The sequence below is a fragment of the Anthonomus grandis genome, chromosome 6 (assembly GCF_022605725.1).
Source record: "Anthonomus grandis grandis chromosome 6, icAntGran1.3, whole genome shotgun sequence".
Taxonomy (NCBI): domain Eukaryota; kingdom Metazoa; phylum Arthropoda; class Insecta; order Coleoptera; family Curculionidae; genus Anthonomus; species Anthonomus grandis.
In genome coordinates, this window is record NC_065551.1 from 11,175,521 (window position 1) to 11,201,794 (window position 26,274).

The 26,274-nt window shown below is 32.8% G+C and overlaps 1 long non-coding RNA gene across 1 annotated transcript; it reads right to left on the reverse strand.

Moving 5' to 3' along the window:
* Positions 1-23,847, reverse strand: LOC126737605 (uncharacterized). Its single transcript, XR_007661062.1, has 4 exons — positions 23,739-23,847; positions 22,941-23,215; positions 197-285; positions 1-136 (listed from the first exon to the last, which is right to left on the reverse strand). It is a non-coding gene; the product is annotated as an uncharacterized LOC126737605 (long non-coding RNA).
* Positions 23,848-26,274: the final 2,427 nt, after the last annotated feature.

The window sequence follows — 26,274 nt, forward strand, 5'->3', positions numbered from 1 at the left end:
TTTTGCAAAATTTGCATTCAAAAATGATTCAAAATTCCTAATAGTTTTCCAAGTTATTGGATTGAATTCATTAACAAGATTTGTAGTGGTTCTTTCCGCGTTTACGCTATAAAATGCATTACTGTGGGAAGGCAACCTAAATATTAAATAAACCAAATATTTCTACATAAATATCATAACTTTGAAAAGACCTCACCTAATATAGGTAAGCTCTTTTGATACTTCTTTAATGTTTCCATTTTCGTCACATGTCAATAAAGGCTTGCCAATTTCAATGATTTTCGTCTGAAAATAAGTTTTTAGTTATAATAAAATAAAGTAAAGTAAAATATATTATTAACATATATGAAAGCCAATAAAACACCAAGAATTGATACACTACGCAGTTTCTGTTTGCTAAGTGAAGCAGTAACTAAATACAGTAAAAAAAATGCATGGGCACACTATGGATTTTTAAAAGAATTTGTGACTATTTTTCCACATTTGTAAATCAAAGTAGTATTTATGTAATTTGCATCATAATCATATTTATTTGCGGGAATCTGAACATAGTGTAACAATCTTACCAGCTGGGCAAATACCAGCTAGTTGTAAACAAATTTTTTTATTACTGAAAAATTACTTTTTTAAAATTTATTTATTTAAGTTTTATTTACGTAGGTTATAACTTAAAATTAACTATCACTTTAACGTAAAACTTAAAACTTAATAATTAACATTTAATAGTAGATAATATGAACAAAAACAGAGTTGAAATACATATGTATATTCATGCTGTTGATGTTTGCTTAGTAATTAATAAATGAAAATGTTTATAAACACTTGTAGCTGAATCGGCAAATTAGTAACGGGTAACTCCTCCCTTCGTACAGGTGAGCCTTAGATGAGTGGTTGCTATCGCCTGGAGGTTTGGGTGGCATGTTAAAGACTTGGTACTCAATGAAGCTAAGAATAGTAATATATATATATATATAATATATATATATATATATATATATATATATATATATATATGTATATATATATATATATATTAATAATGTGGTTCAAATACTGATTGACTAAATATGAAGAAGTCCTTTAAGGATTATTGCTTTTGGGTAATAGTACTGGGTATGTTCATAATGTCCTCAAAATTTAGCTTCTTGAAAGGCGGAAGGTCTTTTTAGGATTCAGGTTGGCTTTTAAGATGAGTTTAGACAGTTATTCGAATCTTCTAAAATTGAGCTTGTTCTCTCAGGTGGAAATTCTAATAATTAGGTTTGCTTTAAGGGTATGTTTTCCTTGTTAATTCTATAAGTTTTTTTTATAAAAGGTAAAAACACAAATGATGCTGTAGATTATATGCTTTTTCCTTTTATAAAACTGTATGACCGGCATCTGTCGAAAAATGGATGAGTTTTTTGATTAAATTCTATACATTGTTAATATGCAATTATTTGATTATGCTATCAACATCCATTTTTCTTCTCCTAACTTTGAGGTATTGATTTTTTTCTCGATAATTTAACAATTTATTGATTTCTTGGCATACTATTTATTGTGCATGAATGATTATTTCCTACGCTCTTAAGTTTGCTTTCCATTCATATATGTATAGAAAGTAAATATGCTATTGATATAAAATATTGTTATAGAATCAATAGCGCTAGTTCAATAAGCACGCGCTTCTATGTAGCTGCAACAAATTTGTTTAATTTTGTTTACTGAAACTTGCGTCCTTGATGATCAAGAATCAAGAGCAAATTTTCAGGAACCTTAACATTAGGGTATTTGAAGTACCTTACTCAGAAAACGAAAATATTCGTACCAAAATATTAGGCATATTCCAAAAAATGAACGTCAAAAACATCATCGATGCTGATGCTGATATAGTAAAATGCACTAGAATCTCTCCCAGTCATCCCACCGGCCGACCACTGTCAGTACTTATCCGGTTTGCAAGCGACTCTGTCCATACATCCGTATTTAAAAATAGAAATCTTAAATCGACAAATACTGTAATTTAGGAAGATTTAACACAGTACCGCGTGAATTTATTATCCGCTGAAGGAAAAAAGTTTTATCGGCAGAGAGTGTACCAAAGGATGTAAAGGGCTCCCGTAACCGGGCTTGCAACGCGTGCATCTCGTGCGACCCATGCGAGCGCCATTCAAAAGGGGGGCAGAAGGTTAACTTTTACTTTAAATTGCATAATCTGGTGCACTAAAAACGTGAAAATAATTATTAGGATACATTATGAGACTTTCTAAAAATTCTAATCTCTTTAAAAATTAACAATTAATTTAATTTTACGCCTCCACGTTTTAATTTTTAATTGTTTAATGTTTCAGAGGTCAGGATATCTCAAAAATATCTTTACCTATACTTTCTATTTTTTATTTCTTAGTTTTTCACTTAACTAGAATTACCTCTTCTCTACGACTACAACATTAAATTCAAGATAAAAAGACCTTTTAAACGAGGTATCACTTAATCTCCTAATTTAAAAATTTGAAGGCAGCTCTCACCCTCGTTCACCCTCAATATTTTCACAAAAACCTACTAAAATATGTGCTATAAGTTTTGTAAGAAATGGTTGAGTAGAAGTAGTTCAAAAAACTATTGCAAAATTAAAACCAAATAATAAACAACTATACAAAACAAGCGATATTAAATAAAATCGTTTATTAATAATAAAACGCTTATTTTCAATGTTTGTTATATTAAAAAAAATGTAATTAAAGAATTGCATTTTTTTAAACCTAATTCGAATAATATGTAGTATTTTTAAGTCGCCAAGCTTGTCTATAAACGTAAAAACTTGTCGAGCTAATAATTGGTCCAGACTTGCATATTTTGGTTGATTTTTCCAGTTCAAACTCGTAAGGTTCACGGGGTATACATTAAAAAGACAGGCGTTCGCTAATCAGTTCTTGATATTCACACAAGAAAACAGAAGTGTTTAAAGTGGTAGAAAGAAAATATTCAATTCGATAAAGTGTTTCACATTTTTTGTTATTGTGTTTGGTGGGGAAACTAAATTAAGGGTGAAATGGTAAGTATTATATTATATCATACAAAAAATAATATTTATAATTGGACATATTCCAACAAAGTAATAAAATCCAAAATTAGTTTTATTACAATAGTTATATCCTACGCAAACCTCGAGGATAATCTCTTAAGATTTAATGGCTTTTAGGATATATTAATTTTCTATATTTCAAATCATATAGCTTTTAACTAGTAAAAGTTAAATAAAATATTATACAAATGTAATTTTGAAATAATAATGATTTTGATTTTTGATCTTTAAGGTTATTAAATTTACAAAAATCCAGGTAATCAGACTTTTACGTGCTAACGTATCAAATGAAACAGTAAACTTTTTTAATATAGTACAAGAACTCATTTCGTTTCGTACGTTTTTTTCTCTTCCTCCACAAGAAGATGGAATATTATTAAAAATGGTATAATGTTTTATTTCAGATTAATATTGTAAGCAAAATGATGCAAAGTGTAACAATTGTTATTAAAGTATGTCATAATTATTTAAAGAATTTAGTCGATCATTTCAAAAATTATCTTTGAGGAAATAATTGATCAAGCGGAAAAATTAGCTGCCGATCTTGAGATAGACCAAGATTTTCCCGCAATCAATACTAGTAGACGAAAATATGAACCAAATTTTTTTGATAATGAACATAGGGATAAAGCACCTCAAAATCCCAAAATCGCGTTTAAAGGGAATTTTTTTTGAGAATAATTGATCAAGTACTAAGTTCTCTAAATAGTAGATTTGATATGATCTCTAATTATGACAATGTTTTTTTTTTTTTAGTAATATTTTTACATTATGTGACGATGATTTCCTAAAGAACTGCAGAACAGAAGCTTACTGATGCGGTAAAGATGGAGACTGATATTGAGGCAGATGTTTTGTTTAATGAGATTAAAGCTTTACAGTTATTTTCAATTCCTCATTCTTCAAATCCACTGTATATATTGCAATATAAATTTGAACACAATTTAACTTCATCTCTGCCAAATGCTATAATTTCCTCAAGAATAAATACTCTTAACTTTACCAGTATCTGCGGCTTCTGGGGAGAGGTCATTTTTAGAATTAAAAATAATAAAAAAATGTCTTCGATCAACTATGCATCACGAGAGACTATCTGGGCTAGCAATATTAGCTATAGAGCAGGACATGGTTGACAAATTTTGACGAAGTTATAAAAGAATTTGCTGCCGTTAAATTAAGAAAAACACCTATATTTAACAGTTCTAGTTTTAAGTGACAGATTAGAGATATTTTTTTGTGATTAATTAATAATTTATTAATTATTAAATCATTTCCAATAAAAAAGAGTTTTTTTTCTGTAACTGAAAAATAAATGGAAAATTTATAAAACCAAAATATTAAAGATTGCTTTTCAACACACCAAAAAATTTTTCATAGGCGCATAGGTCTGCGCCTGTCTTTTTCAATTAGCTGCAGGAGCTTTACCTAATAAATACTTTCTTGCCTTTACTAAGAGATGAATTAAATGAAAAATAAATAATAATTATGAGTTGACTATGATAAATAATGGCACATCAGAATTAAATACAAATTTAGGCGTCGTAGACACCAATGCCTCAAATCCCAATCAGGAATACTCAAGAATAGAACATTTAAGGACAAAGTGGAATGCGCACAAATACATTTTTGACCATTTAGAAAATAATCCCGAAAATTTTGTACCAGCAGTTACAGCTTATTTGGAAAATTTGGACAGATATGGATCAACTACTCTAGCTCTGTTAAGTGGACTACATGCGTCATTTACAATAAAAAAACAAATACAAGGGACATTCAGCTCGGACAGAACGACACACAACAGTAAGAAAGGGTGGTCAATTTAGTGTTCAACCTACTATAAGCCGCAGAAAATCAAATCACCAGACAAGCTCCCTCACTCTCTTGGGAGGTACCAAGCAAAAGAAATAGTTTAATTTTACATTTTGCACCTGTTCGTATGTTTTAATATACTTAAGAATACCTATACAATGTAAAATAAGGATGTATTTTAGTGACGTATGAGAAGCAGATCCGGCCGAATAGTCTGTTATTTAACAGTCTTGCTTCGGCCGTATCCGAATAGACGGATTGACGGTTATTTAGGAATTTGCGGGGGCCCTGGCCATTATCTATCTATTGCTTTAATTTTTTAGACACGGGATCAAATTAAAAGACTTTAGAAAATGATGAGAATTAGTAGATGTATTTGTTATAAAATATTTTAATTCTAAATAATGATTTTCGAGGGACTAAAATTCCTTAATGGTGTCGTTAAATATTCTCCTAATAAGAATTCATAAGAGAGATGGTACTATCTGGTGTTTCTGCTGAAGGATTCTAAGATTCTTATTATATTATAATAGATATTATTATAATATTATATATATTATAATATAATCTATATATTCAAATTATAATAGATATGCATGGTAAAGTGGAGTGGTGTAATGTACCCATTAAGACTGCTCCTCATCCATATCTCGGGTACCGTTCGTTGTATGACAGGAGTAACAAAAATTACTGGGTAAATCGATCATAAAGAATCGCTCTATAATATTTTTATGTTCTAAAATAGCCACCAGAGAGCGTAACTGTAATTAATAAGTGGGGTCCAGGGAGTTATTATCCCGTTAAATAACACTCCGAAGAACTTTAATTCCCACATAACAAACAGAGAAAGAATTAATATATGATTTAACAACGTGTGTCTTCTTCAATTCTCTTTTTCTTTCTAATCTCCCCATGTGACCTGTCAAAAAAAGGCATGGAGGTAAAAACACAAGATGGGAAACTCCCCACATACTCCCCTCCTAGTGATAGCGATACAATAAACGGTACTACAAGATTAACATTAATAAAATGAATACTTTGAAGTATCTTTGGAATAAAATATACCTGCTGTACAATTTTCCTTAAATAAAAAATAAAGTAAACAGGATAAAAATAATTTAGTAGCAGTCCAAGATCAAAATTACAACGTAAAATGAACATACTTAGTGTCTGCAAAAGTAACTTTTTTTTCTTACAAGAATAAGTTTTTAATGCTAATTTACTTGCATGGAAGTACCTACATAATCAGCAACCTCATCGGGCACAAAAAAGCTGGTTTCAACAATTCCACAGTAACCACGTTAAGATACCGTTTACCTCAATTTCGAATACCCGATCGGAAACGCGACGAATAAGTTTGTGGGGACCAAAATATGGACGTTCTAGGCCCTTTTTAACTATGTTGCGTAGAAATACGTAAGAACAGTTCTCTAACTCTTTAAAGTAAAAAAAAGAAAGAAAGAATACACCTGGAAGTCGTGGTGTGGTATCAAATAATAAATTTCACTGGGGATGCACCGGTATCAGATCGAATATGAGTTCGTAACCTTATTAATGCTGTGGATAATTTTTTATCATGGCACATTATGGCTGATTCAAATTGCGTGCCTTGGTCGATTGTTATGTACTTTAGGCAAGCCGTATCTGAAAAAAAAAAGTTACAAGCGATCGTTTGAGCTGACATATCTTTTATTGGACTATCCTCTAGCCATCGCGAAAATCTATCTATCATAGTCAAACAGTAAGTATAACCCTCGTATGTTAGTAGTGGATCAACAATATCTATGGGTACTTGATCAAAATGACCATCTGGGGCGACAAATTGATCCGAAAAAATGTTCACATGCCTAGTTGCTTTTGATGCCCGACAGTCCCTATATGTTTTACACCATAACCTAGCGTCTCGCTGCATATTTGGCCAGATGTAACGCTGACGAATAAGGCGGTCGGTGACTTTGGCGCTGGGGTGTGATGGGTTATGGACCATGTGGAAAACTCTACGAAATAGAGTTGTTGCATACTGTTTAATTAATTCTCCCGAAATCTTACAAGCTAACATAACGTTCTTAGGCCTCCATTGAATTGTTTTTATCTTTAATGGAATATCCTGAGAAATTTTAATGTCTTTTAATTGCTGCTCAACCACTTGCTGTTGAGCAAGTTCATTTAAATCAAATTCTAGCGGTAGTCTAAGAGCATTAATCCGAGAAAGTAAATCTGCAACTACATCCTCCATTTGCCAAATGGACAAATTCTGTAGTAAATTCAGCAGTAAAAGATAGTTCACGTAATTGTCTTGGTGATGCTTTATCAATGAGATGTTTAAACGCAAATGTTAATGATTTGTGATACTGTTCTCTAAATTTGCGACCCTCTGAAAAATAACTAAATGGTTTAACAGCCGTAAGTTTCCTATCGTAAGCACTTAATTTAAAAAAAGAAAGCCAGAGGTTCCCATCATCGCCGGATGATTGCTCTAAGGTCGCTTCCATACCAAAGTCTGATGCATCAGTCACTAACCTAATGTCGGCACCGATGCGAGGGTGAACCAGTAAAGTCGCGTTTGCTAAAACGTATTGTGCTTTTTCGAACGCTTCCGAGGATTCGGGAGTCCAGACTATTTCACGTTTATCGTTTTTTTACTGCGCCTACCAAATAATCATTAAGAAGTGTGAGTCATGTTTGAAAACAGCATTAGCCAGGCAACGACGATAAAAATTTAACATTCCAAGAAATCGGCGTAAAGCGGCAACCGCTTTTGGCTGCACGAACCGAAGTATTACCTCAATTTTTTAGTAGTGAGGCGGATGCCCTTTGAGTTGATTAAGTATCCTAAAAATACCAAGGAACGCCAAAAATACATTTATCTGCATTTAAATGGAGCCGAATCTTTAAGCCTCTAGAAGACTGTACGTAATGGGATCTGCATGTTCTTCAATGGTTCTTCAATGTCATCAATATAGATGAACACAAAATCTAAATCACCTAATGCTCGATTTACATAGCTTTAAAACGGCTGACAAGCATTTCGTAGATCAAGTGTCATGTATATTTTCGAACAAACCAAACGATGTTATTATGGCAGTCTTTTGTGCCATCTCAGGCGCCATTCAGATTTGGTGGTGTGCCTTTTGAAGATCTAAAGACGAAAAAACCGATTTGCCGCTAATATTTACAAAGCAGTCTTGTAAATGAAGAGTGGGATACCTGTCGTGAATTGTTACAGCGTTTAAGCGCCGATAGTCACCACAAAGGCGCCAGGTACCGTCTTTATTTATGACCATCTGAGCAGGACTACTTGACGGACGGCAAATGCTGGCTTCCATAAACGCTTTAATTTCTGCCTTAGCATACTTCAGTTTTTAGGGTGGAAGTCGACGAGCATGCTCAGCATTTGGAGGGCCATTAGTTATAATATAATGAAATACATCTTAATGTTCCGGGTGTGACATGTTACCAGCACCTGTAATTTCTGGAAATTTTATCAGCAAATGTGAAAAAGAAATATTCGGATTAAAACAATGAATTGAATGAGCTATAATTTCCGAGTGAAAAACTACCAGTTGTCGAATCAATGAGACGGCACTTTTTTAAATCAAATACCAATCCATGATGTTTTAAAAGATCTGCTACAATTATTGCATAATGCATGGCCGCAATGCAAAAATTCCATTTAATAGGTCAGCGCAAGCTCAAATCTAATTTGCGGTATGATTCGTCATAGGTATCTAGGTGCATATCGTTCGCAGCAAATAGTTTAAGTTTAGTAGGAGCAAGATTTATTTTTGAATCGGCAGGAACTAAAGAAATTTCTGCGCCCGTATCGACTAGAGTAAGTATTGACCGGTTTTTCCTTGTCGAACATAGAGACCACAAGAAGAATTGGAACACTCTACCACAGTCTCCGCGCAGAGAAATAGCACTAGTTTTTTTCTTTTCAGATTGTGTATTCCGTTCACCAACTTGAACATGATGTTGGATTATCAGGATATCTTTGATGTGCATAGCAAGTATTTTCTTTGTCGCTAGGCTTCGCTCTCGCGGCAGAGAACTACTTCTGGACTGACGGGACCGCGATTTTTGCTTTAACGCCTCTACTTTTATAGTTAGTTTTTTTTACGCTATCGATCAATGATTAAATTTTCTCTTGAGATGCGGCTAGTTCAGCAGTAATGGAATTTATATGAGTACCGCTGGTGGAGGCATTTGAAATAAGTTTCAGTTGATCGGCCAGTTCAGCCATGGCATTTAGAATTGCTGAATTCCACATGACAATACCGCGGTGTTGCTCGGGCTGCTCGAAAATAGCAATTTAAGACTACACACTAGTACTATACGAAGGTCGAATTGAATTGGCCTTGCATGATCGGAAAAAGACGACTTTCACGGTGAGTACCAGATTATGGTAATTAAACTTTAGATTACATGGGACACGGAGTTCTCTTCACAGCACTATTCGAGTCGTAGGCTATCCTGTGATTTCATGGATGGCCGATCGATAGGATAACAGGAACAAATGAAGAACCTATTTCTTTGGTGGCTAGAAAATTAATGGTTCTATTTATTCGTTTCACCACGCTTGTTTTCTTGATTACAATCATCTTACAGATGTTCTGGAATAAGCTGGATTCAAAATTTTACCCTTAGTCTGAATGTAGTCTTACAGATACACCAAATTGGCGGATTTATTCTTTTATTAAGGCGTCGATGATAGTAGAGCTTTTGTTTTATCAAGCCATATTGTGCCCAATATGACTTGAGATTGTCATTGGCATCTTTCGCTCTGCTCGGTGAATAGTATAAATATCTAATAGTAAAAATAAATTAAAAATAGTATAATAGTATAAAATCTTTTAGATAAGGCATACCTCAGAATAAGTGCGCTTGTCAGAGCCTCATTTAGGTAACCAAAAACGTCCTGATAGTCTTGGAACCATTGCAATTTCCGTTCTCGTTCTGTCAGCCTGCTCAATGGTTTTTCGATGTTGGGCAATCCCTCCACATACCGACTTAGCGTCGTTAGAAAGTGCATACTGCCACGAAGCTGTGTAGCTCATGTCGTATAAAGGCTTAGTGTCGAACACTTCACAGCGAGCAATAGAGTACCGTTTCCGTTCCTACTACACACTAAAGTGAGCTGAAAGGCTGAAAAAGCTATATATACAGGGTGTCCAAAATAAGAATGAACGAATTTCGGAAACGGTAGAGGGAGATCCGAGGTCGGTTAAATTAGAGAAAAGTTAGCGCAATTCAATCCTCAAGTAAATACAGTTAATCATGTCAAAATTCCGAATACTTTCGGAGATATCCGGAAAAAAAAACGGAATGTGGCAAAATGGTTTTTATTTTTTGCCAGCTCTATTTTAACACATACCAAAAAACCGAAAGCACTTTTTCATTGCCACTTTTTATGGTTTACAATTTGACATACAAATAGTTTAAATCCGACGTTTCGTCTCTGAGCTATCATCACCAACTTTAATTTTTTATACGGACCGAAAAAAAACTACACCCTGTATATGAAAGCCTATTTAGTGATACTTACAATGATGTATCAGACATAATATTTTTTATGGTCAAAAAGTCACTTTTCACGAAAATAACTAAAGTGTTTTATCATTTGCTCTTAGTTTTTAGTTCATTAAAAGTTCGTCTGCAAAGGTTTTTTGAAACAGCGTTAGTTTTTAGTTAATAAAATTACCTCTTTAACAAATCAAATTACAAAAAAAAACATTTATAACATATGCTCAAATATTTATGCTATTAAGAGCTTCGATCACTAATACTTGAAGTTCCTCTTCACTCTCAAAATTTCGCTTATAGACATAATTTTTTAGATATCGCCACATAAAAAAGCCCAAAGGCATTAAATCTAGCAATTGTACTCCACATAACTCCACTGTACAATACCGTACGTTACAATGCACCTACCATGAAATTATTGATTTAAGTATTCTCGTAGTTCTCTGGAATTATGAGCATCTTGTTGAAACCAACAATCTCGAAATATTTCAAGTGGAAGGCTGTCTAGTCGCTCTTCTAAATTATGTTGAAACAGCGATTAGATATCAGCGAACCGTGATAAATAAATGGCTCTAATATATTGGTACCCAAAATGCCTAGCTAAATATTAAAACCAAATCGATGTTAATCGATTCGACTGGATTCTTTTTTTTCTCGCGGATTTTCTTGTGACCAATACTGGGAATTAAAACTATTAAAAATTCCGTTATTTATAACCATACTTTCATCTGACCATATTACCTTAAAGGGAAAATTAACACCTTCTTGATTTTTTTTGTACCATTCACAAAATGTCAGCCGTCGAGTTTCATCCCCGAGTCTAAGACCTTGACAAACTTGATACTTAAAAGGCTTGTATTTGTTCTTTTTTAAAACAAAATGAGCCAATGATTTTGGTACTCCTGTATTTTTTTTCTATTTTCCTTGTTGATGTTGTAGGATCTCCAACAACTGACTGGAGCATGGTTTTTCCTTTTTCTTAATTTATCGCTTTATTTCTGATGGGCACAGGTTTTTTTAAAAGCACCGTATTCATTCAGTACGTTATTTTAAAGTAGTAAAGAATGTTCACCTATGAGTGAAAACTAAATCATCGTAATTAATATAGTATATCATAATATATCATAATTAAAAAGAAAATAGGTATTAATATGTCTATTAAATTAAAATGTCGCGTTAAATACCATTGTAATTTTTGGACTAGAGTTTTATATTTATAAGAAAAATACTATTACATTTTTATCAGTAAATTTTAAAAGTAAATGTAATGTAAATTGAAAGAATAAGTCAGTAGAAGTATGAACTAAAATGTCGTTAGTAAAAATGTCTTTAAATGGTCAGTAATAGACGTCCCATTCAGGTCACGTTAATGACGTCACATTAATGACGTTATTTTGGTGGGACTTATTTACGTCATTTTAAGCATTATCATGACGTCATTATAGTCATTTGCTGACGTTTTTGTCACGGTTTTGAGACGTTATTTGGTTGCCATGAGGTAACTATGAGGTGAAATCCTAAACTCGAAAAACTGAACTTGTTAACCTGAAGATCTTACCATTTGGAAAGAAAACCAAAATGCAATTACTATACACCTCTTCGATGGATAACCACTAATGCCACCTAGTAGTTCTTGTTTTTTTACAAGGTCATTTACCGACTTTACACTAGATGTAGCGATCAGTACTAGATTCATACAATATTAAATTATTATATTATAAAAGCAATAAGAAAAACGCTATAATAACCTGCTAGCTTTCTGTAACCATCAAAATGACGTCAAGAAGAACGGTCGACGGAAAACCCCCAAACACCGACTATCTGGGGAATATTACGAATGGTTTATTGCCTTGTGGGGTGATAAGAGAGTTAAATAACAAGATCGATGGAGTTTCTTTTAAAAAACATTTATTAAAATGAGTTTAACTATAATTCCGAACAGCGAGCTTTGACACGGAACTAATGCAAAACTTAACCTAACGACGATCGTATATATAGAGACAATTTACATAGTCAGCTATAATGACTATTCTAGGGATGTGACTCCTCCACCCTCAGATTATTCAACGTCCTCGTTGATGATCTGCCAAATCGTCTTCACTGGAATGGCCTTCAGGGAACTGTATTTCTTCCACTGGTATAGTGCTATACATATACTAGATACTAATATGATACATACAACTAAAACTATAATATAATGAGTCTCTTTTTGCGAGATAATTTCATCAAAATTAACAGGTTCTAAAAGATCATATTGGATTTTTGCAGGGTTTTCCAAATGCTTCAATTGCAAATGAATAGAAAAATTTGATGGTTGCAACCTAGTGGCATCTGGAAGTTGTTTTATAGATACGTTATTTATAGCCAAGGCATATTTGTGATGGTTAATAATTACATCGCACTGACTTTGTATAAGAGAGCAACCTACTATATTTAGTTTTTGAAACTGGAAACAGTTTTCGTAAACAATTTCTTCCTTCTTGGCACAGAACAGTAAGGACTTTTTGTACGTTGTCGTATGTACTTGATAGTTATTGAGAACAGTCACAAATTGAATTAATATTGACACAATTTTGAATTAATTTCTATACAGTTTTGGTACCAAAGGTCATTACAATAATATTTACTAGGACTAAATAACATTTTTGATTGATTATTTGGGATCGGGTATACAAAATTTAGATTACATGCATTTTTCTCAAAAATTGGGATTTTAATTGTTAAAATTGCCATTTCGTCGAATATTAATAATCCAGTTTTACAAATAAGTGTTAATTCCGAGAGATGTTCAATGGACCATAGGGCATTTTCAGGATAGTGTAAACTTAAAAATTCCCAGATTTCCTTTATTTCAATTTACTGTTAAAATCTCTAAATCAAGTGTTTTCAAATGTGCAAAAGAAAAAATCTTGACAATTTTTTAAAAAAATATTTAACGATGTTATTTGGATGTATTGATCTTGAATGGACAATATTAGATTTATTTCATTATTAATTTTTGATAGTTCGCTTTGTATTGTTTTTTAATTTTCATTGATAGTTCTTATATTTTCTTGGAATTTATTCATGACGTTTCCTGCAAATGAACTCAGGTCATTGATTTTCTGCATGGCGTTAAGCTGATTATGCTTCAAAATTTCTAAATACTCTAAATACTTCTAAATTCTCCGTAATAGTTTGCAAATCGTCATTGTCAAGGTTTCCTGTGACGAATTTGATACCAGTACCAAGGAGGTTCATTAATTCTCGCTTCGCACAGTCACTTTTATACACATTAGCGTAATTATCAAAAGTGTTATTTAAAAGTTTGTATAAACGGAAAAATTGTGTTTTCGTGAAATTTTTATTTTGATTATTCACCATATGTTCTAAAATTAATACATTATTAAGAAAATGGGATAAGGTGTACTTAATACTAGATATGTTTAATGGTATATATGTAGTATGGTAATTATTAACAATAAGGGATGAAGCCACTTCTTCAATGTAATATTCATTATTGGGTAGATTGTAGACCTGAAGGGCCTGGTATGGGTTTGTTACTGTTTGAAGGATCGGGATCGGAACTCTGAAAAGAATTGGGAGTTTTCCTAAGTCTCTTTAGTTTCCTTATGTGGGTATTAATGTATTAATTCTTTTTTGCGTTTTTCGTTGTACTGCTCAAAAAGTGTTAAATCATTATTAAAGCTTGGTTCATTTATGTAGGGGCCATATAGAATTGAAAATGGAGAATAGCCAGTTGTGGAATGTATACTTTGGTTGTAGATTAGTATAGCTGAAATCATAATGTTTTGGGGAGTTTCGTCTAGATTTTCCATTTTTAGTATTCTAAGTTTTTCTAAGAGAGTTTAATGTAATCTTTCAACGGGGCTATTGGAAGAAGAATTTGAGGGTGTTGTGTAGTGGGTTTCAATACCGAAAAGTTGACAGAATTCTCCAAAAATTTTATTTTGAAATTCCTTGCCGCGGTCTGCTACTATTTTTTGTGGCGTGTTATGATGTGAAAAATAGTGTCTTAATTTGCTGAGAATTGTGACTGCATTTTTATCAGTTATATAATAGGCATGTGCATATTTGGAAAATGAATCAATGATGGTAAGAAATTGACAGTTTGAAAACTGAAAAATATCCAAGTGGATGGTTTTGAAGGGTTTTTCAGAGTGGTCCTTCATAAGCAATCCTGTAGGGATACGGCTCATATTTATTTTGGAGACAAATCTCACACTTATTTATGTAGTTGGTAATACAGTCCCTTAATTTTGGCCAGTTATATTTTTGTTTTAAGTTATTATAGGTTTCGTTGATGCCATTTTGATTTTTTCTGTGGTAGTTTGAAACTACATATTTCCTATTGTTGTTCTGGATTTATGACGTCTGTTAAGTAAGTGTTTGACAGAATTAGTTTTGCTGATCGGTTAAGGGTTACAGAGACAAGTCGTTGAAACTCTACTCTTAGTTCTTCGTTAGCTATAAAAATTGTTGTCGTCACGTCTGGTTTAATAATTTCTTTAAAAACTTTTAGGATATGCTCTTGTTTATTTTGCTTTTCAATTATTATGTAGTGGTGTTTCTTGTTGAACGGTCTAGTAAGGGTGTGCTCGAAGGTATCTCCATAGTTTATTACGACACGATTGCTGGCATAATTTAGAGGTAGCTCTGATATTGGTAGGAATTTTCCTTGAGTATCGTTGTTTGAATGGACGGTGATATCACAATCATTATCAATTTCCTCTGCAATAGCAGGGGTAGGGGATTTGGGCGGAAAATTGTTATTAGGACTAATTATTTGCTTTTCAATAAGGTCATTGTATCTTTCATTAAGGACAAAATCTGCTAGATCGAAATCTGCTAAGTTTGCAACTGTCTCGTCAGCATTAGGGGCGTTGGACTGTATGTCATTGTCCTTGTCGGTTATCTCATGGGTGTTAAGTTCAATCTGGGATAAGGCATCGGCAACTACATTTTCTTTGCCTTTTTTGTACTTAATTTCGAAGTTGTACTCCTCAAGTTGGAGTCTCCAGTGAATAAGGCGGCCATTTGGCTCTTTTATTTTAGAAAGCCAAATAAGGGGGTTATGGTCTGTTTCAATGGTGAATTTTACTCCGTATAAATAGCAGCGAAAATGTTTCACTGAATTCACAATAGCGAGAAGTTTGCGTTCTATGGTGGAGTAATTGCGCTCTGTGGAGTTCAATGTACGAGAAAAAAATGCAATTGGGTGGTCGTTTTGAGATAAAACTCTACCAATGGCTATATTTGAAGCGTCGGTCGTTAATTTAAAAGGTTTATTGTAATTTGGGTATTGAAGAACTGGGGAATTAGTAATGAGTTCCTTACTTTTTAAGAATGCTTCAATATATTCTTCGTTTCCAATGCATTTTTCGCTACCGTTTCTAAGGCATTTCATGATTGGAAATGTTACTTTAGCAAAATTTTTGATGAATCTCCGATAATATCCGACTAGTCCCATAAAAGATTTAATTTCTTTTTGAGTTTTTGGCATGGGATATTTTTGAATTGCTTCAATTTTTGATGGATTGGGTTTTATTGCCTCGGCAGTGATTATGTGGCCCAAAAAGTAGACTTCTTTTGACAAAGACTGGGATTTTTCGAGCTGTATTTTTAAGTTAACTTCTCTGAGTCTCTTAAAAATCTTTCGAATGTGGTCGATATGTTGAGTTAAGGATTTTGAAAATATTACGATGTCATCCATATAGTCAAAGCAGAATTTGTAAAGATAGTCGCGTAGAACTTCATCCATCATTCTTTGAAATGTGGCCGGCGCATTTTAAAGACCGAATGGCATGCGCAAATATTCATGATGGCCGTTGTTTATCGTGAAGGCAGTTTTTTCAATAGAAGAAGGGTCCATTCCAATTTGATGAAACCCTTGAGCTAAATCTGTAGTTGAAAAGTAAGCGCATTTTCCTAGGCTATCAAGGATTTCTTCGATTCTGGGAAGAGGGTATTTTTCTTCGCAGATGACGTCGTTGAGTCGGCGAAAATAAAGTACCATTCTGAGTTTTTTCGCACCTGAAGCATCTGCTGTTTTGGGAACTATCCACACTGGGGCGGAATACGGAGATATTGAGGGTTGGATTATTTTATTGTCAAGGAGTTTCTGAATTTGAGCTTGAATTTCCTTGTTCATGCTAGGGGGATGTCTGTATGTCTTTACATATATAGGTCGATCAGAGCTTGTTCGAATCACATGTTTTGTTCTCGTGGTACATGTAAGGTCACAGTCCTCGTGATAGAATATGTCCTTGTATTCATGGTAAAGTGGAAGGATTTGCGAAATTTCTAATGATGTTAGATGGTCAAGGTGAAGATGATCTTTAGGATTAAATTTTTCTGGAGTAGTTTTAGGTGGGTTGATTAAATCGAATTGGTCTTGAGGAATGACTTTTAGGCGTTGGTGAAAATGAACATGAACATTGGGATTCGGGTTTGGGATTTTACATAGTCCATTTTCGACATTTATAAGGCAGTCGGGGATCACATGATCGTTTATATTAAATGATGGCAAGATAGCTGTTCCTTTTTCATAATTGACTGGAATGACTAAATTTTGATTATTAATATTTGTAATTGGTCTATATAAAGGTTTATTGTAGGCTAAGGAGAATGAAGTTTTGATGTTCTTGAGGGTAAGAGTTTTATTTTTGTAATATATTAGGGCATTGAGTTCTTTCAGATCTTTTGTCCCAATAAAGGCATCGAAATCATTGTGCCAAATTAAGACTCTCATTTTAAAAGATTTTTGAATACCTAGCTCTGTTAAAAGTGGAATGTCTAAATTTTTGTTCTCCTTGTACGTATTTTTACATGATGTCACTTTAAAGGGCTTATAAGAAAAATTGTTTGGGAACTGCTGTGCCACCTTTGGAGATATTATGGAATCGGAGGCGCCTGAATCTATTAGGACAGTCATTTGTTGTTGAGGTAAATAAAAATATGGCGATTCGATTTGCTAAGTTATTTAAGTTGACTCTTGATTCGAGGCTGGGTATTGAAAATTTTCTTGATTGTCAAGGTTTTCCTCTTCCTGGAAAGATTCGTAATTTCACGGGCTTGATGATTTACGCTGAAATGTTGGTTATGTGGTCCTGCATTTGTATTTCTATGAGTGGGATTATAATTCGAATTTAAGAAGTTAGAATGATGGTTAGTAAAGCTTATTTGTGACTCTATAATATTAAAATTTTTTTCAAATTCAAATTCAAATTCAAAATTGTTTATTTTGCCAAAAGTAAAAAATAAATGTGTCATGTTGACCAATTCATTGTGACCAATTCACGATTACAAAACCGGTAACAGTGACCGCTGAGCGGACGCCTGCGAAAGGACCCTTAACCTAATAAATAGCTACTATAATAAATACAAAAAATTAATTAAAAAAATAGTATATATAAAGTATGCAAAGAGAAATAAATAAAAAACTACTTAATAAAATAATTCTCAAAAAAAAAAACAAAAGAAAACAAAAAACAAAAAGACAAAATAAAAGTAAGAGTTCTGAAGAGAATGGGAGCGTGCAGAAGGAAAACGAGTCTTGATGACAGTTAGATTTTAGGGAAAAGTCAGGGTGTGGCAGAATATTAGAAACAATATGAAATAAAAAAATAAAAAATCTCAACATCGAAGTTATTATAATATTGATCTTATTTAAGTACTTAAATTTATTTATGTGACTTTTAAAACTTAAAATAACCTAGTCTGTTCTTCCAATAGGATCTTATTTATTGAATTTTTAAAAAACAAAAATTTTGAATTCTTAAGGAGTTGTGTCAAGCTATTCCACATTTTAACAGCAGTGTATGCAAAACTTTTTTCATAGCATGAAGTTCTATGGTGGGGTACAATATAGCTTTGGTCATTGGCGGTACGCTGTAGCCCTAAAGTAGTTCTTGGAAGCGGTTTAAATTTTTCTAAAAGGTAGGGGGGTTTGCCAGTACTTATTACTCTGTGTATGAGACAGTAAAAATGTTGTTTTCGTCTGTTGGCCATATTTAAAATTTTAAATTCATTTAGATAGGGCGTTATATGCTCTCTATAAGATATATTATATGATAACCTCATACACCAGTTTTGCATCTTTTGAATGGATCTTTTAGTTACCAATGATAGCGAGTCACCATAGACAACATCACAATAGTCAAACAGGGACTGAACCAGAGAATTACATAAAAAATATTTTTGTTTTTGAGGTAGATACTTTTTATTATAATTAATATTTTTAAGTCTTAAAGATGCAGTAGAAAGTTTACTATTTATGTGTTGCTGAAAAGATAGGTCTGTGTCAAAAATAACCCCCAAATTTTTTGCATTTTGAACGACTGGTATAGTATTATTATTTAAAGATACCTGAAATATTTGTTCAATTTGTTCACGAAGTTGTTTATCTTTGTTTATTATAAGAATTTTAGATTTATTTGCGTTTAATTTTAAATTATGGTTCTTTGAATATAAGAATAATTGGTCTAAGTCATTAGTAAGTTTTTCTTTAGCTTCTATCACATTACTCTTCACTACAGGTATAGTAAGTTGGGTGTCGTCGGCAAATTGATTGAATTTACAAAATTTAACACTCCTGTACATATCTGCTACATAAATGGCAAATAACAGAGGAGAAAGGACGGATACTCCCTTTTTGACAAGTTTGAGATCCGAAAAATATTTTTGTTTTTGAGGTAGATACTTTTTATGATAATTAATATTTTTAAGTCTTAAATATGCAGTGGAAAGTTTACTATTTATGTGTTGCTGAAAAGATAGGTCTGTGTCAAAAATAACCCCCAAATTTTTTGCATTTTGAACGACTGGTATAGTATTATTATTTAAAGATACCTGAAATATTTGTTCAATTTGTTCACGAAGTTGTTTATCTTTGTTTATTATAAGAATTTTAGATTTATTTGCGTTTAATTTTAAATTATGGTTCTTTGAATTTAAGAATAATTGGTCTAAGTCATTAGTAAGTTTTTCTTTAGCTTCTATCACATTACTCTTCACTACAGGTATAGTAAGTTGGGTGTCGTCGGCAAATTGATTGAATTTACAAAATTCAACACTCCTGTACATATCTGCTACATAAATGGCAAATAACAGAGGAGAAAGGACGGGTACTCCCTTTTTGACAAGTTTGAGATCCGCCTTTATTATTCTAGAGTCTTTTTTTGTACTTACGTAACTATACCTAAAGGTTAAGATATTTTTTAACAAATTTAGTGCATCTGTAGAGAATCCATAATACTTTAATTTTGCTAATAACAGTTCAAGATGTACCGTATCGAAAGCTTTACTAAAATCTAAAAGTGTCATGCAAGTACTATTTGTTTGTTCTTGATTTTCTCTTATATCATTGAGCATATTAGTTAGTGCTGATGTTGTGCTAAAATTCTTTCTAAATCCAGATTGGCAGGTTGGGACTATATTTTGCTGTTCTATGAATGACTCAATTTGTGAGTAGATATGCTTTTCAAATATTTTTGACATAGCAGAAAGTGTACTAATTGGTCTTATATCTTTAAGGGTTTTTGGATCGTTAGTTTTAGGTAGTGGTAAAGTTTTTGCAGTTTTCCAGATTGTTGGATAAGTTGAAGTTAATATGCAAAAATTAATAACATTTACAATAGCATCCGCACAAAAGGGTAGACACAGTTTTATATCCCTTATTGATAAAAGGTCCTCGCCAACAGTATTAGATTTTATTTTAGAAATAATTTTAAACAAATTTTCATGGGTAATTAATTTGAATTTTAAATTAATATGAGTAATTAGTTTGTTGTTTTTATAAAAGTCAATGAGATGATTTGGTACTGTATTAGGCTCATTATCTGTTTCTAAAAAAATCATGTATATGAGTGGCGTTATTAAGAGTTTCCGGAATGTCTATTTGATTATTTTTAGATGTAAGATAAAGTTTTTTTGCTGTACTCCAAAAAGCCCTTCCATTACTCTTCGCAAAAGTATTAAAAAATGTAATTTTTTCCCTAGCAATTGCATGTTTTGTGAAGTTTCGAAGCTGTCTGTAATACTGTAAATGTTGATCTAATTTTGTTCTTAAAAATTTTCTGTGGGCATTATCTCTTAATTTTATTAACTTTTTAACATTATCTGTATCCAGGGTAAGTAACACTTTTCAACAATTTTTTTAGTTTTTAAGGAAGCATGTTCATTTATTATTTGTATTAAAGTGGAATTTAAAATGGAAACTTTTTCATTTACATCGTTAGCCCTAAACAATCGATTCCAAGATATTAACTTCCCTTGGTTTATAAATGTGTCAATGTTAATGCTATTGTAATCTCTAAAAGTAATAGTTTTAAACCTAGAGAGTTTTAAACTTAGAGACTTTCGACATCAAAACTCACCAATCTGTCATTGGTCTCGACTTCGATCCCTCCAAGAAGGTCTACAAAGTGGGCAGAGTTTCGCACGAAAGACGCTGATCAGTCTAATGATCTCCAAAAGGAATTTCGAGAGTTCTGATGTCGGCGAATTTTTAGAGCTCGTGATGGGCCGGTGAGTTTTGATGTCGAAAGTCTCTACACCAATGTACCCATAGGAGAGTCTCTTAACATCATCCGAGACAAACTAAGCAAGGATGCAGCTTTCTCAACTCGGACCACACTGCTTCTGGACGGGGTGATGGAACTTTTGGAGATCTGTCTTCGTAATTCTTACTTTCAGGTCAAGGATAGATTCTGCGCCCAAGACGAAGGACTTCCGATGGGTTCATCTCTTTCCCCAGTAGTAGCAAACATCTTTATGGAATGGTTCGAGGAACATGCAATAGATGCCTCCCATTGCAAACCCAAGCTCTGGCTTCGATATGTGGACGACACCTTCATCATCTGGGACAAAGAGGAAAAAGCACTTCAGGAGTTTCTGCTTCACCTCAACAGCTTCAGACCAACAATCAAGTTCACGATGGAGACAGAGAAGGACTCAGCTCTACCTTTCCTAGATGTCCTCGTTAAAAAGGTCGGTGGAAATCTACGAACTTCGGTTTATAGAAAACCAACACACACGGGCCAGTATCTTCACTATGAGTCCAACCATCCTGCAACCACCAAAGTAGGCATCATAAGATCCCTCTACAATAGAGCTCGAAAAAATAGTAACAATGCAGATTTACCTTTATTTATTTTTGTTAAGTAAATCCAATACCTAGTATCAAGTTTGAGCCTCATTATATCTCGTTAAAGCTCACTAGCCACAGTTTTATTAATAAGAGTTGGATTATAGTGTATCCAAGTCCAGTTTATTATTAACACGGTGCACCACATCACTTTTTTCTACGAAAACATTTCCGTTTAATACCCATGCATTGTTTTTTGAAAATCGCTCGACAGCCGTTTGAAGTAAACCAAGTCGAAATTTTGTTAGGTCTTCTTTTATTTGCAATCCCGTATTAGTATTAGTTTACCTTAATTTTGTTCTTGAAAAGGTCGAGGACTGTATTCTCGATGTTTTCTTGATCTTCATGTTTACCACCGAATATACGGATATTTTGATTCCTTGCTAGCTGCTCCTGATCGTCGGCCATGTTAAGAAGTCTCTCGTTTTCCCGCGTCAATTGCTCAACGCGATTGCCCAACCCAACCCAACCCAACCCAACCCAACCCTTTCTTCCAGTTTCTTCCCTATAATAGCACCGACTTTTGAAGCAATTTCCTCCAAAAATTTATCGTTGAATGTACTAATAATGGCACTTTTAATTTCGCGCATGTCGGCGGATATGATGCGATAACCATGATTGGTGCTGGCTGCTTGTTTGGGTGCTGGGTTCTCGTGGTATAAAACTCACAAAAACAACAACTTTGGACACTGTTTTCACGTACACTTTTTCCTCAATATAGAGATACTTACTTATAGAATGCGTTTCTTTAACTTTTTATAATTATTTTTTTAATAAATCTTTGTTAATAAGCAAAATTAGAGAGCGGTTGAAATTCACAGACTACTACATGCGCGCCATCTCGTGTCATTTTTACAACATAAGCATAAGCATCATTTAAGGTTTGAGGTTGTTTGAGCATTAACATTGTTTTTAGTGTTTGTGGTGAGTTTGCTGTAAGAATTAAAACTGATTCGGCTTGACCTAAAAGTAATAATTTTGAAGCTTCATGTTCAACTTCGGCATTTATTTTGCAGATAATTCTTTGCATAAAACATTTTATTCTTTCAACAAACTCTAAAATCATTTCACCTTTATTTCTTTTAATATATTGTAATTGCTGTAATAAAATCAAATATGTCACGGGATCACCAAACTTTTTTCGTAATTCTATTTTAATTGAAGGCCAATCATTTAAATCTGAGCATGACAGTAAGAAACTTTGTGCACTATCAACTAACTTTGACCTTAAAGTACTATCTAAATTCATTTCTTCTACGTCTGAGTTTTTTGAGCTATCCGAATGACTATCCGAATTAATGAAATTTAACCCTAAAGCAAGCCTATTTTTTAATAAAATTTTTCTTAATCGAGAAGAAGCGTCAGACATTAAATGGCAATTTGGCAATTACTTACAGTGGTGACATGGTTTGATCCACAGAGTCTATACTGCAACAGTTTTCCTCAAATTGTACTAATCTTATGCCTGGATAACGTCAAACTGGTCTAGATAGGATGTGGTTTAATACACAGCTACGGTTATGTTTTACCAATGTCCGCAGAACTGCAATCTCTATATTTATTGGGAAAAAAAAATCTATTTTCCACTAAACATGTTGAAACACCTTTGGAGTTCAATGTTTTTGGTAGCGCATGAAGAAGCGCATGACATTCACTTTCGCACAACGGAACTGAAATTGATGAAATCTGCACTATTTGTGGGCAATTTGGATACAATAATGAGGTTTGAAGGTGGTGCCGTTTTTGTGCAATCTTGCTCAGTGAAAATGAAAATTGAAATTTTAAAATGAAATTATTTCCAAAATATACCTACTCGATTTTACCCTACACCGACAATATTATCTCATCGGTCGAAACTATGTTTATAAATGTATGTTTATTTATGTTGACAAAAACCTATCTTAAATAAAATATTTGTTTATTTGCGAAACCAATAAAAAAATCTTATAATAGATGAAATATCATAGCAATTGTATCCTTTTAGACATTTTTGTACAATTACTTCTATTTAAAAAACTCAGTAGTCGATATTCCTCCACTCTTCCCTATATTTAATCTGATTGTATTTTACAATAACAAATAAATATATCATAAATGACGAAAACAACGTCTACTGACTCTCACTGTCAACTTTTTATCTATTCTTAAATCTGTTGATTATAAGATTAATTACCACCGATTTGTTTTTCTTACCTTTTCAAAACACTTAATTACGCCAAAGATCACTATTACATATATCCTAAACATTTTAAAAGCTGTAGACTTTTATAAAAATTCAGTTTCTCTACAAAAGAAAGCACAAGAAACAAAGCATGCATGCATACGAGTAATTAATACAAAATGCAGGTTGATCATTTTATCGCATGAGGTATATATTGTTTACGTCTGGTTACTATAGCGATAACCAACATACGTAATTGCTTTGACAAATGTCTATATAGCATTTTATCTGTTATTGCATTTCAATGATCGAAAAAAAAAATTAATTTGGTCTACAATGTTATTTTAAGTAGTAAAACTTGCAGTTAATAACTTTAATAGAACAAGCAGAAATTAAACAGGTCAACTATAAGTAATAATTTTAATATTTACAGATAACTAGAATAGGAAAATTAAATATTATAAAATATTGCCTTTTAAATTAGGGCGTAATGACATTTAAATATACTTATCTAACCCAAGAATAAAATAATATTTGTTAAATTTAGGTGTCACTACACAAATAATCAGATCAAATTTTCAATTTTATATTTTCTACTACTTAGGCAAAGACTTAATGACGGTCTTTAAAAATCGAAAGAAAAAACTCTTTCACCGAATAGAGATTTTCTAAAAATTACTTTTTTATATTCTTTGGTAAGATTTTTGTGTCGCTTATTTGTTTTATACAAACAGATAATTTATTACGCAACTAATAGGACACTTTTTCCAATATACCCTAAAATATAACCACTCTAGTTCCATATTACAGAAAGTACTATAGGTAAAAAACGTAGAGAAAATGTTTTTAGAATTTTAAATTAAAAATCAAAATGAAGATCTGATTAATATAGAAAATGCTATATTCGTAGAGGGTAGGTTAATTGACAACAGTTGATTCTTATCTAACTCAAAGGCTGTCAATATAAAATCAAATGTAAGCAAAAAAAATAAATACAAACTAAAAACTTAAATATAATTTTTGGGTTTTATTAGATTGATGGCCATCAATTAACTTTGTTTTTCCTTGTTGACGCCATGTTGGCCATTTGCAGTTTTGAATAGCTCTTTTAATGACCTTTTCAATGAAGTATCTTGTATTTCTTTGTATATCTTTGTATTTATGTATATATTTGGTTTAAGGTTTTGCTACGTAAGAAATTAAATATACAGTGATTAGAGATATGACGTCATCAATATGTTTTTTAAATAGAAACCATCATTTTTTAATGCAGAATTAGAAAGGGCGCATTTTTTACAAAAAATATGGTTCAAATGAATAGTGGTTACAATTTTGAACGACAAATTATTGTAAAATGTAAAATTAAAGAAATATCTATCTAAATTAAATGTTAGAATTATTGAGCAGCGTTAACAACCTGACAATAACTAAAAGGATTTAAAAATCTTTTTGAACGTTGACAATGAAATCTGGAGTAATATTTCTTATTTTGCTAACGTATTTGTTCTTTCAAATCTTCCAAACTTCCTGGTTTAGTGACATACACTATACCTCTTAAGTATCGCCTTAAAAAGTAATCGAGGGGAGTTAAGTCTGGCGATCTGGTAGCCATTTAATGAACCCTGGTCTACCTATCAAATGATTTGGAAAAACTTCATCTCGATAATTGCGAATAGGTAAAGCATAGTGTGGCGGGGCTCTTGCCGAAAAAAAAGATCACGTTGGTGCATGTCGGGTTCTTCCAAAACCGGATACAAAGTTATCAGAGCGAGGATAAGATCTTAATAAGATTTAATGAAAGTTAAAATACCTCTCACCAGTGAGAGTATTATCAAAAAAATAAGGTTAAATTTCTTCTTTCTACTATATCGCACCACACAATGACTTTTTGAGGGTGTTGTGTATGACATTCTGTGAACCAATCAGAGTTTTCGGTCGCCTAGTATCAACAATTCTATTCATATGGCCGTTAAGAGTAAACGTTGCTTCGTCAGAAAATATTATCCGTTTAAAAAATATATTATTATTATTATTATTACATAATTGCTGCATTGGATCACAAAATTCATTTCAGCGATCAAAATCATCTTTCGATAGCTCTTAAAGTAAGAATATTTTATAAGGGTGGAACTTTGCTTTTTTCGATACTTTATGCACAGTAGATCGCCATAGATTAATATTAGAAGCGGTGCCTATGGTTGTGGCTTTGGGATTATCTTGGACGGTTAACAGAACGTTAAGCTCATCTTCTTCAGTTATTGGACCCCCGCCAGCTTTTTAAGTATCCCGAACATTCCCGAATTCACGAAACTTTGCTTCAACTCTCCTTACCATGCTTTGGCTTATAGGCGATCGATCAGGATAAGTTGCATTAAACAACTGAACCACCTCCTTTTGAGTACGCGACGTATCTCCGAAACCATCAAGCACAAGATTTCGATTCTTTCACGTTCGGTTAATTTTTTCATATTTCATACAATAACAGTAGGTAATAAAGTGTAGTTACTAATAAAACGCAGGATGATACTGCTTTCGCCTCTCAAAAAAATAAACACCACTTGCAAATGT